The sequence below is a fragment of the Ornithodoros turicata genome, unplaced genomic scaffold (assembly GCF_037126465.1).
Source record: "Ornithodoros turicata isolate Travis unplaced genomic scaffold, ASM3712646v1 Chromosome37, whole genome shotgun sequence".
Lineage (NCBI taxonomy): Eukaryota > Metazoa > Arthropoda > Arachnida > Ixodida > Argasidae > Ornithodoros > Ornithodoros turicata.
The window spans coordinates 732,842-745,664 of NW_026999367.1; the positions used below are offsets into that span (position 1 = coordinate 732,842).

The 12,823-nt window shown below is 47.5% G+C and overlaps 1 long non-coding RNA gene across 1 annotated transcript; it reads right to left on the bottom strand.

Annotated features, from left to right (window-relative positions):
• Nucleotides 1-366: 366 nt before the first annotated feature.
• On the bottom strand, nucleotides 367-9,427 carry LOC135373967 (uncharacterized). The gene is made up of 4 exons (XR_010416692.1): nucleotides 9,342-9,427; nucleotides 8,776-8,855; nucleotides 8,356-8,389; nucleotides 367-401 (listed from the first exon to the last, which is right to left on the bottom strand). It is a non-coding gene; the product is annotated as an uncharacterized LOC135373967 (long non-coding RNA).
• Between the last annotated feature and the right edge of the window lie 3,396 nt (nucleotides 9,428-12,823).

The following is a 12,823-nucleotide window of genomic DNA, read 5'->3' on the forward strand; positions in this document are numbered from 1 at the left end:
TTAGGGAATTAACCCCTGATCCGAAAACGTTCCTTTGGGAGTGCTATTGGGCAAGGGAGATGAGGGTGACATCCCCCTGTCCCCATGTAGAATTATCATCAGGTGTATAATCAGAATTTAGCATGATGTCTACAAGCTAGCGATAATACCACAGCATCACTCCTTTCGTTGAAATATCAGACACGACTGCACTCGATCACGTGATAACCAAGAAGTGAACGAAGAGCGAGCTTCTCGCGCCTCTTGTCCTAACTTTATTTTTCTCGTATAAATATTGTACCGAAGAACCCATGGGAAACATGCCCATAGACCCCCCCTTCCCCCAAAAAAAAATCATCGCTACGTCGCTGTTTTTCACATACCCAAGTCGGAAGCTGCCGACACCTGAGCGCTTTGCGTTTCTGAAATAAAAAATTAAAATGAAAGCGTCAGCATCCACCAGAAGTGATGTCCACAGGAAGAAGTCACTGGTGTGCCACGATGTTTCAGCTTTAAAAATCCAGGGTTTATATCTAAAAATGTCTATATATCTGCAGGGTCCGAAAATGACCGTGTTTCAAAATAGGACATCACTGAGCAACGTGTCTGTTTCGTGTTTGTCGACGTCCGTCCAAGTGGCTTGAATCCACTTCCAAGAATGATCCAAGAAGCAATGGTTGATGTACGACGAAATAAACTAAAACTCAGATCTGAACAGCAGTGGTCCAGAGGATAATTTTCGTCTCATTATGCAATCTCTTCCATTTCTAATGCGAACGAAACGAGGAAACATTAATCTGCAACATTTCGTTGCAGTCAAACGTGATACTCGTTGTGTCACTATCGCCAAGCACAACACATCTCACCCATCATGTTTGATGCCGAGCTCAAACGACCGCCCGTTCAGAACTTTTACCTTCCAACACTCTGCAAACATCGTGCATCGGAAGCGAGACGGCTGTCGCAAGGTGTCCAGTCGGGAGGGCTCTCTTGAAGAGGTGCGTATTTTGAAGAAATAAAATGAGAACGATTCTTGCCGAACACGCATTAATTTACAAATAGAAGGTCGTTTTCATCACGGTAAGTCATAATATGGGAAGTGAGGTTCAGCAAACTTACTCAATGATATTGGCGATAATTTTCTACGTTTATCGTGTCAGTTGTTTTGGAAAAAGTATCACGTTTGCATGAAGCCAGTCGAGTACAACGTTTTCTAGCGATCCCTGACACAGGTGTTGTGTAATATTTATGCGTAATATTCCGCAGCACGGCAAATAATTTACTATATATTACTGTAGCGGCCGTCTGGTTGCGAAATGGGCGTGATGAACATCGCGAGTACGGTGCGACGTAGTGTTTCGTGACTCAGCGCTCGTGCTAGATTCAAAAAAGGGCTTGGACATCCCAGTCGGACGAAGAATAAACCCACAAGTTTTTCGGCTTGCTACATTTTGGTGGCAGCGGTAGGATTCCTCTTAGTGACATGGCAGCTGAAAACACGTCAGTACTTCAGCAATTTCTTCTACCCGACACATATTCTTGAAATGGGGACTTCCAATCCTAGGAGAAGCACCTTCTCGCCTGAGCTCCAGGTAGTTCTTGGACCGACGAGCGGAAGTTATTGCTCTTCCCGTGTTCGCCGCAAATGAGAGATAACATGGTACGAGATGCGTTTATTCTTGGCTTCGACTCTGCCACCAGAGACAAGGTCACCTCTGCTATCCCTGGAACGCTTGGTGATGCTTTTCAAATAGCCGATGCTTTTCTATTAGTTTTGCAGTTATTCGCCCATTTCCGCTATCTCCTTCCGCTGCATCGCACACAGTGGCGTACGTGTCACAAGCCACACCCACGACAGATCCACTGGCGGGACTTGCATCAGCGATAGCTGGATTGGGACAGGAAAGTTGATGCCCTTGCCACCTCTGCAAATTGCACGCCCTGCAAACGTCCCCGTGTGCTACCGCTGCGGCAATCCGAGTCACTTCGCATGCTGTTGCACACGGCGTACACGAGGATGAGCCAAGTCCCGGTTTTCCAGATATCCGGCAGCAGGAAACTAATCGGCAATTCCTTGTTCGGCCTCGCTGGGAACGGCTATACAGTGGTCCACCGGCAACCTGGGAGGTACCTCAATCATGATTACAGGCGCCGTTGAAGGATCGCCAGTTAGGATGCTGCTAGACTCGGGATCCAGTGTGACTGTCCTCAACTACGATGTCGGTGCAGAAACTGCTTAGGCGTTCCCGACCCAAGCGACTGTACCCCAGACTCTTTACGACCTCAATGGCAACCCATTGGATGTTCCAGGAGTTTATGACCTGATGATATCTGTCCCGGGAACTACCAGTACCGTTCTACCTGGTTTAGTTGTCCGTGGTATACCGGCGTGACTGCATTCTCATCGCACACTTCCTCGTCAGACACCATTACATCATCGACTTCGGCTCTCACGCCCTCAAGCTCGCTCGAAATACCAACAGCACCACAGGGAATCGTACGTCAGCCACTGGACCTCTGCACAGGGGTCACTACTATACTGCAGCCATATACGGGTGACTCAGAGGAGCATGGGTGTTGCGTGTGGGGGTTTCCGTGAGCAGCATTTCAGACACGATGTACACCCGCCGGAGACGCTGGAGTTCATGGCGATGCAAGAGAACCTGCGTTTAAGTTTCTCGAAAGTTTTTTTTTTCCCTACCGAGGTGGCCTACGAAGGAGATGTCATGTGCAGATATGAGCATTTCGGCAACCAAAGTTTTTGGCTCTACAGGGACGGGAGGACTGGTGGGACTCTTCTTCCACACTAAACGGCTGTCGAGAATTTCCAAACAATGTTTGTGGCGCAGGTAGTGCTTAGATTCGGCCTGAAGAGACGGCGCCGTGACGCCGTCCGACTGGGTACAAATCACCTCAGACAGAACTGGGTCACGCATCTGGTGCGAACATAAATCGGCATGGGACAGTAGTGTGGGCCGCGAATTCGCAGACGAGCCAGGCATTCGCAGGGCGTCGGCATTACGGTGCTGTATTCCCGGTTGGTAAATAACACGAAAATGAAACTCATTGAGTTGTTCGAGCCAGCGTGCAACCTGGCCTTCTGGTTCCTTGAAGAACCGGGGTCATTGTAGTGCACTGTGGTTGGTCCTGTAGACGTACTCCTTGCCGTGAAGATAATGACGGAATACGCGAATGAAATAGACAAGTGAGAGCAGCTCTTTGCGTGTGGGTCTGTACTTCCTCTCGGGCTTGGTTAGGGCTAGACTTCCGTAAGCTATGCCTCGCTCGGTCGCGTTTCGCTAATGATAGAACAGCGTCTAAACCGCTGTCGCTTGCATCCGTGTCCACAATGATGGGCAAGGCTGAAGTCTCGATAGCGAGGACTGGCGCGCTTGTGAGAAGGCGTTTAAGGTGGGCAGAAGCAGCCTCACAGTCATCGGTCCACGCAAAGGCGGTGCCCTTTTCGAGCTGACGATGCAGTGGAGAGGCGATAGTGGCGAAATCTCTGGTGAACCGGCGTTAATACGACGCTAAACCCAACAACGACTGGAGCTCCTTCGCGCTCGACGGTGAGGGCAAGTTCACTACCTTCTCATTCTTGTCCGGGGCGGGGTAATGTGTCGTGATGCTTCATCCAGCTTCTCTTGGCCATAGCCAGAAACGAGATCCAACGAACTGAATTGCCTGGCACCCTTCAAAAGTTCGACTGTAACGTCGATACGTGGAAGGGGGAAGGCGTCTGTACAAGTAAAGTGGATTACTCCAGCAGTGCGCCCCCCCCCCCTTATTCAATATATGTTTCCCTAGATCGCATCGGCAAAGTACCCAATTCTCCTTCTGACCGTCAATCTGGTACGTATGGTACCGGATTACTACCCGCCTCGATGATACGCGGCAAATTCCACTTTGATACCCTTCGCGGGACATGAACATCTTTCTGCAAGGGGAATAGTGCAGCGGCCCATAGTTGCGGAATGGACGTGATGAACATGGCGAGGATGGTGGGACATGAGTTTCGTGACTCGGCGCTCGCGCTAGCTTCGAAAACTTGTTGGACATCATCTTACGAAGAATAATCCCTTATGTTTTTCGGCCTGCTCCAGTACAAAACATATATATGTTCCTTCCGCGAGATGCTCGTTTCGACAGTTACACACCGACCTAGTCGACCCTCCCGCGAAGGTCTAACGCTACCCCCTGTCTTGCATCGACCGGTTTACGCGCTGGCCGCAGGCTAACGCTGATTCCTGACATCACGGCAGAAAGAGTGGCCCACGCATTGGTCTTCTCCTGGGTTTCCCGATTCGGCGTCCCGTCCACTGTCACCACAGACAGAGGACGCTAGTTAGACGCAGCGCCCTCGTAACCCATCACATTCGAACCACAGCCTCCCATCCTGCTGCCAACGGCCTGGTCGAGCGCCTCCATCGGCAGCTCAAGGCTTCCCTGCGCGCCACTGACCACGGCGACACAACATGGTCCTTGGGCAAAAGCAATCCACAGACCGACTGCTGTGGCGTCGCTCATGATCTCAGTTGTCTCGCGACGTAAACACCCAATTATTATTATTATTACAACATGGTCCGTACGTCTTCCCTTCCTCCTGCTTGACCTTCGCGCGGCGATCCGCCAGGACGGCTGCAGCGCGGCCCACATGGTCTACAACCGCTCCGCCTTCCCGGATTCACCGTTCCGTTATTCACCCCCTCGGCTCCGCTCTTGCCCGACCCCTCCTCGTACATGGACCGTTTCCGCCCGCTCGGGCACCGCATCAGGTATATTCGTGTGTCCCGCCCTTCCTCAATGTACCCACGTATTCTTCCGTCGGGACTCCATGCGCACCAACCTGCAGCCACCTTACGACATCCCCTACAGGGTCATCTCACGAGCCGGCTAGCTGTTTCAGCCTGGGCGTCCCGCTCGGACCCGACACTATGGCCATCGACAGGCTCGAGCCCGCATTTCTGGAGTGGGCACCGCCTGTGTCGACCGCTTCGCCCTCCCTCCCTATGCGCTCAACTTGTGTCTCCTGCCTTTCACCCCTTCACGTCGGGTACACTGGGCCCAGCAGCTCGAGCAGCGCGGGCCGCCCGCCGCTTCGGGTCCGCCTGCTGCCTTCCTTGAGTCCGGCGCCCGACCTTCCCGCTGCCCTCAGCCCTCGTCGCCGGCTTTGTCATCCGCCATGGGGATTGCGCTGTAGCAGCAGCGTAATCTTCATCACCAGCACCGCCATCGGTTGTGCGCGACCTGAGCTTTTGTTTTCGGTTCGTCGCCATTAACCGTCACTAAACCTATCACCCGCAGTTCAGCCTGGTCGCCCCTGGTCACCACTGTTTTACGCCGACTCAGTGAGCGATTTTTCTAGACATATCCGCCGTACTACATAACATATTTTGCAGTGGGTTTGGCTGATTCAACCATTGTCTATCTGATTTAGCAAGAAAAACGTTATTTACTAGGCAAGTTTTCGAGTTCAATTCTAAAAATTTAATTCATTTCAATTAAAAGTCGTCTAAAGTAATTTTAGTATGTGGCAGATGGCATTCCCGGAAGGTAGCCGCTTACCCAACTATTTTTCTGTTGAGCCGTTTTGTTTTTCTACTTTACAAAGTTGAAATAACACGACATGTGACACACCCTGTATAATGTTTCAACTGTCGGGGGGCTGCTTTGCGGAGTGTTTTAGAAGTGTCGGTTCTGTGGCTGGTAAGGCGGTTGTTCATTGATTAGCCGGTTTCACCAATGTATTGCATATAGCAGTCGACGCATTCAATGCGGTATATGACATTGGTGCTTGTGTACATCAATGAGTGAGTGTAATTCCTCGCAGTGCTTTTGTTGGGGCTACCGTGTTGAATGTGCTTGCATGTTTTGCAGCGCGGGAGGTTGCAGGGGCGTGTTTTGTTATACAGGGTGTCCGTTTTACTGATTTTGGCGTTGACCAAGGAGTCTGCTAGGTTTTTTTGTGCGTCTGTATTGGATGAATGAATATACTCCTAGGTGAGTCACCGCACTGGAGGAGCCGCTCGTGCTTCCGTATAATGCCGTTGATGTTTGGATGTGCTTATAAATATCTAGTGATTAGGCTTACTTCGCTCGTGTTAGGATCTTTTCGGTGTTCCAGAACCTCGTTTCAGTCCAGTGTGAGTGCCTTACGACGGAGTTTGGACTGAACGAAGTCTGGGTGGTCTCTTTAAGCAAGTGAGCTTCTCAGCATAATCAGAGTCATTAGAAATTAATTCAGCGCAGTTTTACACTCTGTCCAATACGAGTCCCAACCTTACAGTGGCGCGGGTCGTGACTGTTAATGTGAAAGTGTTATTTGTTAGTTTCCTTTTCGTGCACGCTTGTGATGAGCCCCAAGAACACGCTGACATCCCTCACTTATCCTGAGGATGTCATTGCGGGACAGCGGTGACATCCTGGGAATATCCCCACATGATCCTCAATTTGTTAGAAAAGTGTTAGAATGAGACTCCAGAGATGGTCCTAGGGACAACATCTGGGGACAAGACTGGGATACTCTTAGGAGCACTATAGGATCATGTCAAATTCTACAGTAAATCTGCTTTCATTTCTCACTTTTAGCAGTGTGCAGGCGTTTACAGTGGAAACGGACTCCCTCTCTTGCAGTTTTCAACCTCGGCCAGCAGCTTGTCATTTTCCGTCTCTCATTTTTGATTGTTTTTCGATAACGAAGAATGGGTGCCGTGGTATAAAAAGCAAAAAATATAAAAGGTCATGTGCCACTAAGTGTAAGACTAAGACAGCTGACTTTGAAAGGAGTATCCAACAGTGGCATTTCCTTTCGCAGACACAACATGTACTATGTATTGCCTATCTTACGAACTCTCGCATGTGCGAGAGTCCTCCTAGCATCGCAGTCAGAACCAAGGGTGAGGTACCTAAGTTTAATTCAATTTAATATATAAGTAACACACCAGTGACAAATTCCTTGGAGTATCAGGATACAACCAAGGTAGCGTCCGTGTTTCCTACTTAGTTGATTTAAAACATCCAGCGAAAGTCAAGCACGCGCTGTAATATGCCATCACTTTTCTGTATCTTCCACGAAAATGCTCCATGCAGAATCCTGTCAGGGACCTTGCACGGATGTTCATGGCAACAAGATCACAATGAGATGTGTAGCAAGCTATATTTTATCGCATATTGAACCCAGTGCATGAAGTATCCGTTGAAATCATTCAATTTGTATCCCTGTATTTTTGTATTTTCTCTTTCTATTCTACTATTCTCTCTTTCTGGTATTTTGTAGTTTATAAATGATTACTGCTGATTTGGTTGCATTTGGTTATGAGAAACAAACCGAAACACTAATTAATGGGCGCAGGCATAGAAATGCACATCGCATTATTAAACTAATTTACTCCTCCTATATATGTCCTCCGGCTGGCGGCCGCAGGATGTACGCAAATGACTATCACTGGAAGATCCCATGATGACACTCTCGGGATCTCCTCCGTACATCCCATCACGGACGAGGACGCGATGACACTTTGAGGAAGTCCTGAGGATCGCGAGTGTTCTTGGGGAGGTTGTCGTTCTCTAGCGATATTGTGTTGTCGTGAAAGTCGACTGAGTGAGTTGAATATTGTGATGTGGTTATTATACTGTTGTGCGCAATAGCAGATCTACGAACTTTTGAAATTTGAAATAACATAAATACAAACGCAGGGGTATCATCCCCTGCGTTTGTATTTATGTTCTTTTCATTTTTACCCGTATTTGCATCCTTTCCATGAACCTGTTAACCTCTCATGCTAAAACTCCCCCGTCAACTTTATATGTGTTCCTGTACCATGCTCGTATTTTTGTAACCTGAAGTGCAGTCTCGTGCACGAAAGTCTTGTTACCATGTGTAAATAAATAAGTCTCTCCTACCGTTTAACATCACACTTTTTTTCAAGGTTAGCTCAATGATAAGCTGGTCCGCGTAACCCTTTGATTTTATGGCAAACCTCCTAAGCTATGCTACTTGCTTACACGTCGCACCGAACATGACGTGCAGGCTTATAAATATGTTGAAGGGAATTTTCAGTGGTACAGAGCTCACCACCCATGCTGCAATGTGGTACTTTTTTGAAGTGGGGAGGGGTTGGACAGCCCTGTGTGAGGATGTAGATGGCCATGCTCCTAAGTAAATCATATTTGGCACAGCCAAGCACCTACAACACTTCCAGCACCCACAAATGTTTTGCAACACCACTAACTTTTTTTCCTGTGTACCACTCTTACAATGTACCTGCACCCCTATCTTCGAGCAACTCTCCTCCACCCCCAAGAGCTTTCGGTTCGGAATAAAACCCTCGAGCGCAGGCAGGAGCCATTATACTGTCGATATGAAGGGGTACTTACCCAGTGCCGCGGTAGAACCGGACATGGCTGTCATCTGGTTTGCAAAAAAGAAGAAGAAAGAAAACAGTTTAGGGAATTGGTTTTTGCAAGGCAAACATTTAGTGTCTGAAGGCTACGGGTTAACACACAGTAATGGATAACCAAGACCGAAACGGAAGAACTATAGTGGTTTAATAAATAAGTCGAGATAATGATTAGTGCTTCGAATAAAAGGTTTCTTGTAAAGGCTTATAAGTGTTTCTGGGACGAGGTCATAACTTGCTAACAATCAGGTATTGAGGGTCATGTAATTTCAATGAACATGGACATGGTCGGAGTATTCTATTGCCCCAATATGTTTTTAGTCGAAACATTTCAACTGCATTCCACTGAAAACTACACCCATGAAGTGTCGAAGTGTGACAAGTGAACATTTCTTACCTGATGACACAGTTCAAGTAAAATTTCAAAATAAATGTTCGAGGCTCCAACTCAGTGTTGAAGAAACCCAAGGACCAGCACTGTTTGACAAAGAATTGATTAATTAATTCAGATTGCTTGAACAAACAAATGAATCACAAAGACAGCGACTGAAGCGAAAGCTTCTCAAGACAAAAACAAGATGAAGAAGATTCTAGAAACTCCATGGTCGTACTTCACGACACCAAAGGGAAGTAGAAAGAAGCCAAAATAATTTTAAGCGTGAAAGGCGACGAAGGAAGATTTGAGTGTCACGAATGGCTGGGACAATTCTAACTCGGACCAAGATGTTGTGCTTTACAGCCAGTTCCAACATCTCGTCGCCATATATGTCGTCTCTATCAAGCTCGCTCATAATCTCAGTTGTCTCGCGACGTAGACCCCGAATTATTATTATCTATCAAGCGTCGACGAAGGAGAAAGCCCTTCCTTTTCGTGTTTAGAGATAACCGCTATAAATTCGACTGGATAACTTTCCACGACCGCGTTCCCTTAATAAATTAACCAATGACTTCGATTGAACTTACCTTTATGTTGAGGCGGATATTTCTGCAAAACGAGGTCGCACAATGAATCGTACTACATCCACAGAATGAAAGATCATGAACGCGTGACGTACTTCTTCTGCTTCATCCCACGCACGCCATGTATGAGCGCTGTGGAGAAATTCAATCTTCCAGATAACTTTACTGAAGAAGCGGGAGATATTTACGCATCAGACACGACTGCTGCATCTAGAAAATCCACGGGCAACGCAATGTGCTATATATATATATATATATATATATAGACTACAAGTAATGAAGAGACTTGGGAGGCCGTATAAGGGTTAAAAACACTTGCTACTTTTATTACATTAATAATTAAGGGGGCGCTAGGAATAGATTTACAGTTATGGGTCGACGTTTCGGCAGTCAGCGCTGTCAGTTCTGTTGAAGGCAGCGCTGACTGCCGAAACGTCGACCCCTAACTGTAAATCTATTCCTAGCGCCCCCTTAATTATTAATGTAATAAAAGTAGCAAGTGTTTTTAACCCTTATACGGCCTCCCAAGTCTCTTCATTACTTGTAGTCTATTTGTTTTCGCGTCCATCTGTACTCAGTTATACATTCATATATATATATATATATATATATATATATATATGTATGTTTGTAACTCAAACGTCGCCATGCCAGTACTGGACAGCTGTTTCGGCCTTGTTGGGCCTCATCAACAGTACGCAGGCAGGCAACGTTTGAGTGGATGGCGTCAGAAGGTCACGTAACACGTGATTCCTCCCGTCAGGGTGAGATAGCTCACTCACTGAAAGCCCAGTGCAAAGCCAGTGAAGTATAAAATGAAAAAATAGCCGGAGCTCTTTGGCTGCACGTATAGCATATGTTTGTAACTCAAACGTCGCCATGCCAGTACTGGACAGCTGTTTCGGCCTTGTTGGGCCTCATCAACAGTACGCAGGCAGGCAACGTTTGAGTGGATGGCGTCAGAAGGTCACGTAACACGTGATTCCTCCCGTCAGGGTGAGATAGCTCACTCACTGAAAGCCCAGTGCAAAGCCAGTGAAGTATAAAATGAAAAAATAGCCGGAGCTCTTTGGCTGCACGTATAGCATATGTTTGTAACTCAAACGTCGCCATGCCAGTACTGGACAGCTGTTTCGGCCTGGTTGGGCCTCATCAACAGTACGCAGGCAGGCAACGTTTGAGTGGATGGCGTCAGAAGGTCACGTAACACGTGATTCCTCCCGTCAGGGTGAGATAGCTCACTCACTGAAAGCCCAGTGCAAAGCCAGTGAAGTATAAAATGAAAAAATAGCCGGAGCTCTTTGGCTGCACGTATAGCATATGTTTGTAACTCAAACGTCGCCATGCCAGTACTGGACAGCTGTTTCGGCCTTGTTGGGCCTCATCAACAGTACGCAGGCAGGCAACGTTTGAGTGGATGGCGTCAGAAGGTCACGTAACACGTGATTCCTCCCGTCAGGGTGAGATAGCTCACTCACTGAAAGCCCAGTGCAAAGCCAGTGAAGTATAAAATGAAAAAATAGCCGGAGCTCTTTGGCTGCACGTATAGCATATGTTTGTAACTCAAACGTCGCCATGCCAGTACTGCCAGCTCCGGCTATTTTTTCATTTTATACTTCACTGGCTTTGCACTGGGCTTTCAGTGAGTGAGCTATCTCACCCTGACGGGAGGAATCACGTGTTACGTGACCTTCTGACGCCATCCACTCAAACGTTGCCTGCCTGCGTACTGTTGATGAGGCCCAACAAGGCCGAAACAGCTGTCCAGTACTGGCATGGCGACGTTTGAGTTACAAACATATGCTATACGTGCAGCCAAAGAGCTCCGGCTATTTTTTCATTTTATACTTCACTGGCTTTGCACTGGGCTTTCAGTGAGTGAGCTATCTCACCCTGACGGGAGGAATCACGTGTTACGTGACCTTCTGACGCCATCCACTCAAACGTTGCCTGCCTGCGTACTGTTGATGAGGCCCAACAAGGCCGAAACAGCTGTCCAGTACTGGCATGGCGACGTTTGAGTTACAAACATATGCTATACGTGCAGCCAAAGAGCTCCGGCTATTTTTTCATTTTATACTTCACTGGCTTTGCACTGGGCTTTCAGTGAGTGAGCTATCTCACCCTGACGGGAGGAATCACGTGTTACGTGACCTTCTGACGCCATCCACTCAAACGTTGCCTGCCTGCGTACTGTTGATGAGGCCCAACAAGGCCGAAACAGCTGTCCAGTACTGGCATGGCGACGTTTGAGTTACAAACATATGCTATACGTGCAGCCAAAGAGCTCCGGCTATTTTTTCATTTTATACTTCACTGGCTTTGCACTGGGCTTTCAGTGAGTGAGCTATCTCACCCTGACTGGAGGAATCACGTGTTACGTGACCTTCTGACGCCATCCACTCAAACGTTGCCTGCCTGCGTACTGTTGATGAGGCCCAACAAGGCCGAAACAGCTGTCCAGTACTGGCATGGCGACGTTTGAGTTACAAACATATGCTATACGTGCAGCCATAGAGCTCCGGCTATTTTTTCATTTTATACTTCACTGGCTTTGCACTGGGCTTTCAGTGAGTGAGCTATCTCACCCTGACGGGAGGAATCACGTGTTACGTGACCTTCTGACGCCATCCACTCAAACGTTGCCTGCCTGCGTACTGTTGATGAGGCCCAACAAGGCCGAAACAGCTGTCCAGTACTGGCATGGCGACGTTTGAGTTACAAACATATGCTATACGTGCAGCCAAAGAGCTCCGGCTATTTTTTCATTTTATATATATATGTATATATATAACTAGGATTCCTCCTTTCCCGGTTTATCCTGAATAATCGGTAAAATATACAGCAGTATAGTTAAAGCCATTTGAATCTGTTGAAACAACGCCGGTTTTTGGGGCTTCCGCAAAACTGCTGAGTAAGAAGACCAAGGCTCTCATGACTGGATGACAAGGTCGGTATTCTTTTGTGCCGAGAGAGCCTCTTAACGCCGATTTATTGTCCGAAATCCACTTTGCAGCTGTGTAAGTGTTTGGCTTAACTATGCGCAAAGCATCCGAGTAATGTTGGTGTTGTTGTAATGTTGGTGTTACCTACAGAGGAGCCTTGACAAGCTGACAATGAAGTTAGTACCACACTACTCTGTGACTCTATTCGATATAAGGACATTCTGTACACTTCGCACGTGCACTACAGAGACGTAAGCAACGGGTGTTATACGAGATACGCTCCATTTATAGACGAACATTGTATATTATATACATACGATTCCATCATAATATTCCATACTATTGGATTCCAGGAAAACGTTCCGTCCAGCAGCACGTCCACCGACTAGGACTTTAATTTCTCTCCTTTTTTGTGTGAATTATGCTTCCTTTTTTGTTCTGAGCTGACAGCAGGACACAGCACACATAGACCTTGTTTTCTTGAAAGGACAGCTCCTTGTCACGCGGTCTGCAATGGCTTTGCCAATAACTGGGACGAAC